The sequence below is a fragment of the Kogia breviceps genome, chromosome 11, assembly GCF_026419965.1.
Source record: "Kogia breviceps isolate mKogBre1 chromosome 11, mKogBre1 haplotype 1, whole genome shotgun sequence".
Classification (NCBI taxonomy): Eukaryota; Metazoa; Chordata; class Mammalia; order Artiodactyla; family Physeteridae; genus Kogia; species Kogia breviceps.
Genome location: NC_081320.1, coordinates 31,428,710 through 31,436,070, shown reverse-complemented (window position 1 = coordinate 31,436,070; position 7,361 = coordinate 31,428,710). Strand labels below are relative to the sequence as shown.

Here is a 7,361-nt window from a genome sequence, read left to right as displayed (position 1 = left end):
ACGTGGTGATCCTAACCACCCACCAGGCCCTGAAGTTGCAGGGATTGCTCCGTGGGCACACTGACCTCGAGTGAGGAGGCCCTCCAACTCCAGCCTCCAGAGAGACAACCGGGGGCAACAGACCCCCATGACGACTCGTGTGACCATCACTTGACCTGGAGCTTCTCTCAGAAAACAACAAGAGTGTGCCCCCAAAGAGCAGACTACTGCTTGCAGGACTTACTGCACCCAGAGCGGAGCTAATAAGCTTGGCGGGGAAACCGTAAATAACGCTGTCACCATAGAAAAGCCTACAGACACCGCGGTGACGGCAGCCAATGAGACCGGCTGGACTCCTGGCTACTTCAAAAGGCCGTTGACTCAGTGGCCGTCATGGTCCTGGATCATCACCGGCCCTGGACTGTCTGGGAGTTGAGCAGGCAGGGCTCTGACACCTGGTGCTGTTTGTACGTTAATTCAGGGGCCTAATTGAAGAAAGCGCAGACTACTGGTCAGAGCATCTAGGCTGGCAGAAACCCTCAGCCTAATGTGGCCAAACAAATGTGGGGTGGGGTAAAGCTGCCGCCCCCCAGCAACTCTGCACATCTTTCCTGGACCCTCAAAAGTCATTAGAATCTAAGCACTTCAAATGCTGGTGCTCAGGCAGACAAGCAGTGAGAGAGGAGGCCTGGGGACAATCAACCTCACCTGGAGGCTGCCAGGGAGCAGTTCTGCCCCTCCCCCACAGGTATGAGGACTCCCAACTCAGCACGAAGCAGTTGCAGAAGAGGGGTCTGCACCCTCAGCCCCCCAAGAATGAGGAACGGGACAAAAGGCAGAGGAGGGGTTTGTCGCCGGCAAAGCCCACTAAAAATTCCTGGGAGATAAAAATAGAATCTGGGCAATAAAATAAAATCTAACCTTTTTTTTCCTTTGTGCTTTGTCTAATTTCACATGCTCCTAGGTTTCCACATGCAGAGGTCCCACACCCGGCACTTCAGACCCGATTTCCTACTGCAAAATGGCTGGGCCGACACCTCAGCTCTCGGGGCCCCGTGCAGACTCGGCGACATAGAGCCTGAGCTCCAGCCAACCCGGGCCATGGAGAGCTCTGCGCCTCCCTCCCGCTGACGCTGCCGGGATCCCTACCCAGCAGCCTGTCCCACAGCCCACGGGGGAGCGCACGCTCTCACCTCTCCATTCTCTGATCAAAATATAAAGTTTCCTTTGCTTCTGAAGCAAACTCAGTCTCGTTCTTTTGGCTCCAGTGACCCTGGGCAGGGGGACCCTTGTTGGGACCACTCTGTAGGATCAGTAACAGAAATTGAGAACATTGTACCTTCAATGAACAGATGTGTGAGCCAAACTGTAATTAACATAGAGCAGTGTGTAAGGCTCGTGTAAAATAAGATGTTTCTAACACTTCCATTTGATATTTCCATCACTTTATTATAAGCAAGTTCAGTGGAGGGCTTTGTCTTATTTGTCAGGTCAACATTAGAGAAATGACGTGATTTCTTTCCAACGATGTACAATACATCTAATAATCTTGGCTGAAGCTTCAATCTTGTTTTGATTGCTTTTCCATTGAAAATTATACCTCTCCTTCAACTCCCCCATGTCTGAGAAGTATAAAATCTTAGAACGTATTATTACCAAAGGGGAAACGCGGGAGGAGGGATAAATTAAGAGTTTAGGATTAACACATACAAACTGTGATGTATAAAATAGATCGTCAACAAGGAACTTCTGTATAACACGGGGAACAACATTCAATATTGTGTAATAACCTATAAGGGGAAAACATCTGCAAAAGAATACATAACTATATCTACATCATCTATCAACGATAGATAAAATGTAACCTAAAGGAGGTCGATGGTGAGCTCTTCTGCCCTGAAGATTTCAATCATCTAAAGCTCGGACTCTGCCTACTGCCCAAGGCCCTTAATGATCATACATGTACCCGTAGCTTAAAAATTTCCCAATTTGGGGTTCGGGGAGACACTGATTTGGAAAAATCCCTGGTGTTCTCCTTACATGAAAGGGGCTCTACCTACAGCTAAAACATGCCTGACACCCAGAAGATGGTACACCGTTTGATCGGGAAGAGTTTGGAAATGACACGTCATCTCCTCAGCTCCTGGTAGTCGGCTTCACCCCTGCAGCCTTTTTTCTAACAAGCTCCCCACTTGCAGAATCAGCACATTTAACCTCCTGTTTTGTACAGTTAGGAATTTGTAAGGAGGATGAACGGGAAGAGGGGGAACTAATGAGAGACCAGCTCTAGATGTTTGGACAGGCACATGCCACTCTAATTTCCAATCAGGAAGAAGAATTAACCAAAGGCTCAGCCTGCCCCCTGGAACCACAATAGAGCCTGTAGCAATCCTGTGGTTTTGTGGCTAGTTCCCAAAAGAGGACTTAAAAATGGAGCTCAGGGGCACTGCAATTCACAAACCTGCAGGGTTATAAATGATAACGATCTTCCAAAAATACACTGAGGTAAGGCAACGAAAAAGATTCGAAAGCAAGGCAAAATTTCAGGAAAAAGTTTTCAAGAGGTACGTTGGAGTCGCCTTTAAAGCACATGAAAAGTGGCAGAACTTCGCAAATGATGCAGTTGGCCAAAACATATATTTTTCCTAAATATATTTAGCAAAAATACATACACTCTTTTTGGCCAAGCAAACAAGCAGGGCATGCAAATCAGCACTACAAAGAAGTCTCACTTCCCATCTGTCAAAAGGGCCATCCTGGAAAAGTGTAAAAACCAGAAATGCAGGACAGGCCATGGAGAAAAGGGAGTCTTGTGACACTGATGAGCGGGATGTAAATTGCCAACGGCCACTCTGGAGTAGTGTATGGTGTTTCCTAAAACATCTAAAAAACAGAACTACAATGCATAGGGCACTTCCACTCATTGGCGTATATATTCAGAGAACCAAAAATCGACAGAACACGGGCACCTCAAAGTTTAGGGCTGCTTGGTTTGCAAGGACCTCGGCTTGGGTACACTGAAAATATCCTAGGAAAGAGAAAAATGGGTAAACAAGTTGTGGTACTTATGTACAATGGAATATAACTCAGCCATGAAATCAATATCATAAGGCTACTAACAGCATAATGAGTATATTTAGGAACGATGATGTTAAGTAAAATAAGTCAGACAGAAAAAGAAACTTATGGTAACATATCACTTACCGGGGCTTTCGAAAAATTGCTACACATGAACTGAATTACAAAACAGAACACAGAGTCACACATTTAGAAAACACACTTATGGCTGCTTAAGGGGAAAGGTGAGGTGGGGTGATGCATAAAATGAGTTTCAAGTGAGTACAGATACCGTTCCATAAACCAAATATGTAATAGACATGACCTACTCATTGCTCAATGAACTGGACTCAACACATCCTATTCACTGCAGAAGAATACATCTGCCTAGTAAGAATCTTAAAAAGTATTTATTGGGCTTCCCTGGTGGCGCAGTGGTTGAGAGTCTGCCTGCCGATGCAGGGGACATGGGTTCGTGCCCTGGTCCGGGAATATCCCACATGACATGGAGCGGCTGGGCCTGTGAGCCATGGCCGCTGAGCCTGCGCGTCCGGAGCCTGTGCTCCACTACGGGAGAGGCCACAACAGTGAGAGGCCTGCGTAACGAAAAAAAAAAAGTATTTATTGATATCTCTCTGTAAGTGAATCAGCTGGGTGTAAAACAGCATAAACACAGCATTGAAAGTCAGCTGAACCCCATTAAAAATAAATTATAAAAAAAATAAAAATTAAAAAAACAAACAGTGAAAGAGAGAAACATTCTTACAAAATTCTTTCAGGGGCTGTGATGAAACCTTGATTGACCACATCTAGACACACAACTGGATGAGACATAAGGCTGGACACTCTTGGGGCCAAGAGGATTGGTGAGGTTGGGTGAGCACATGCAGACCCTTTAAAGTAATACTGCGTGGTACCCATTCCATGGGTCCCAACTCTCCAGGTTCAAGGGAATCTTCCTACAGCTAAAACATGCATGGGAAACTCATAGGATGGTACATTGTGTGATCGGGAAATGTTTCTAAAACACATCTCATTTTTCATCCCTGGTGCTCGGGTTTGCCATTCCAGCCGCTTTATTAACAATCTCCGCACTTGGAGAATCAGCACCTTTATTTAACCTCCTGTTTCGTACAGTTTGCAATTTGTCCAGAGGATGAACGGGAAGAGGGGGAACCAATGAGAGACCAGCTCTAGGTGTTTGGACAGGCACATGTCACTCTAATTTCCAATCAGGAAGAAGAATTAACCAAAGGCTCAGCCTGCCCCCTGGAACCAGAAAAGGGCCTGAAGCAATCCTGTGGTTTTGCGGCCAACTCCAAAAAGGTGAGTTGAAAAATGGAGCTCAGGGGCACTGCAATTCACAAACCTGCAGTGTTATAAGTGATAACAATTGTCCAAACATATACTGAGGTAAGGAAATGAAGAGGATTTGAGATCAAGGCAGTATTGGAGGAAACAGTTTTCAAGAGGTAGATTGGAGTCGCCTTTAAAGCACCTGAAAAGCGGCAGAATTTCAACAATGATGCAGTTGGCCCAAAAGGGCGTATGCGTTTTTTTCCTGAATATATTCAGGGAAAAAACGCATACGCCCTTTTTGGCCAACGAAACAAGCGGGCAATGCACATCAGTACTACAAAGAAGTCTCACTTCGCATCGGTCAAACGGCCATCGTGAAAAAGTGTAAAACCCAGAAATGCAGGATAAGCCATGGAGAAAAGGGAGCCTTGTTATGCTGGTGGAAGGGATGTAAACTGCAAACGGCCACTCTGCAGAAGTGTATGGTGTTTCCTAAGACATCTAAAAAACAGAGCTACAGCGCATAAGGCACTTCCACTCATGGGCGTGTATCTTAGCCCCGACCCTGTGGCGGAGTCTGGATCCGGGCCAGCCACCGCCAGAGCCTCTGGTGTGCCGCTGCCTTCCAGAGCCGCCTTCTGGCCGCCCTAGCCCTGGCCAGGCCGGCGGGGAGCGCCCCCTCTGGCGCGCGCTGTGGTGGGAGGGGCCTGAGGAGGTGGGGGCCTGCAGCGGTGCCCGGCCGGGGCGGAGGCGGCCTCAGCCCTGGGCGACTAAAGGAGAAGGCGGGCGGGAGGCAAAAAGCGTACAGCACCCAGTATTCTCAGGTGGTCTCCCATCCAAGTACTAACCAAGCCCGACCCTGCTTAGCTTCCGAGATCAGGCGCGTTCAGGGTGGTATGGCCGTACACAGGGTTGGGGACCGTGGGCTGCCTCTTGAGGCCCAGCTTCTCTGGCGCGTGCGCCTTACCGCCAGCCCCGTGGCCAGCCCGCCCCGGCAGGGCCCCGCTGCCCGCCCAGCCAGGGGAATGGAGGTCTCGGGTACCGCGGGGTGGTGGAGGGGTTGGCGACCTCCCAGCCCAGGGCGGGAGGGACCCAGCAAACTCTTTGGCGCTTGGCGCCCCACCCCAGATCCCGCACGTCTCTCACAGGGACGTGGCCCCGGAACATGTCCGGGTACGTGACAGGAATCATCTTAGCCAACTCAACCCCAGACATTGTGCTCCAGGATACATGCTATGTAGTAGCACACTTCCATGACCTAATGTCCATGGGAGCAGTCTTCACTATTACGGGAGGCTCCTACACGGATTCCCACTATTCTCAGGTTTTACAGTTAACTCAGCATGAGCAAAAATTCACTTCACAAGTATATTTGTAGTAGTAAATATGACTTCCTGCAGCACTTTCTTGGCCTCTCAGGGATGTCACTACGTTAGTCTGTGTGCCCTGAGGCACACACAACATGAAATATTTTGTCTTTAGGCTCATTCATCTCAGTAGCAGCAGTAATGCTAATACTCTTCATATTTTGAAAAGCATTTGCATCTAAACAAGAAGTCTTAGCAGTGGAAACTCCTACTCATAACCTAGAATGGTTACACAAATGCTCTCCACCATATCCTATGTTTCAAGAATCCTATCTATGTAAGTGTAAAATAAGGAAGGACTCAAGTCCTTTTCAACCAGTTTCAAGCCAACACCATAACAATTATGCCTTTCTCAATAAATGAGATAAAAGTAAAAAGTAATGTAGATTGGTCAAAGTTAAATCATAGGCTAAAATCCTGTATATCACTATGGCATATAAATTTCATCTAGGTTCTCAAGATACAACATCACCGATTATGGAAGAACTTTTACATTTTCATCATCACACATTAATAGTGATTTTTAAAATAAGTTCTCTAGTCCTCTATATTATTTCACTAATATTGACATCTAAACTAACTCATATACATACAACAGATGCACAGGTAGAGAAAATGTGAACAATTTACTAGCCATTATTGTAATCTTAATTGCCCTATCATCATTGTAAATCCTCTACATGATACATGAAATGAATAACTCTTTCAAACCATAAAAAACTATGGGTCAGTAATGATACTGAAGCTACAAATACACAGATAATGAAGATTTAAATGTTGACTTCTCTGTAATCCCCACATCAGAGCTAAAACCAGGAGAATAAATACTGATAGAAGTCAACAACCAAGTAGTTAGAGATAGTCGTTGAATATTAGTTTCATCTGAAATTGTTGTACGCTCCTGAGCTGTTCCTTCTCAGGCCTAAAAAGAGCTGCTATCCCAGGACGCCTAAATTAAAGAATCCTAATACCAACAGGACCAGGCCTATGTTGTGGACAAGGGAGCTCGTTTTTGTGAGTTCAAGACTGGACAGAGTGATATGGCTGAGATATGGAGTGAATCTGGAGCCCATGGGGATGCACTTTGCAAGCTCCAGGATAGGAATGGGGCCTCTAGGGTGCCACGCCACCCACCATGCCCTCCCAAGCAGGATCTTGGCAACATTCTCTGTCAGTGATGAGGCAGCCCTAGCACTTGTCACGCCCTGATGTTGTGTCCTATGTGGGCCCCATGCTCCTGGGACCACACCCCACACTCTTCAGGTCCATGCTACAGGGTCCTTCGTGCCTCAGGAGTAGAGACCACAGAGCAAGCAGTTCCCGCCCCAACCAGCAGGAGGAGGGGAGGAGAGCAAGGGCACCAGGGGAATCTCACTCAGACAACAACAGCCCAGCGGTGCCAGTGGGGGCAGTGATGATGCAGATGAGGCACAGACCAAGAGATGGGACCAGAGGACCCAAAAGGCAGCTGGTCAGGTCCTGGCTCATCTGCACCCCGGACACCTTTGTCCCTCATACACCCCCTTCCTCATACACCCTCTCCTTAAATGCAAATTCTTCAGATGCAAACAGGCAGAGCTTCAGACTGAAAGTCAGCTCTTCCAAAATGACCCGTGAGCAAACACTGCAGGATTCCACTCCAGTGGGTGCCCTGGAGTC

General features: G+C 47.4%; 1 pseudogene; it reads right to left on the bottom strand.

Annotated features, from left to right (window-relative positions):
• Nucleotides 1-5,134: 5,134 nt before the first annotated feature.
• LOC131766009 (5S ribosomal RNA) lies at nucleotides 5,135-5,243 on the bottom strand (annotated as a pseudogene).
• Between the last annotated feature and the right edge of the window lie 2,118 nt (nucleotides 5,244-7,361).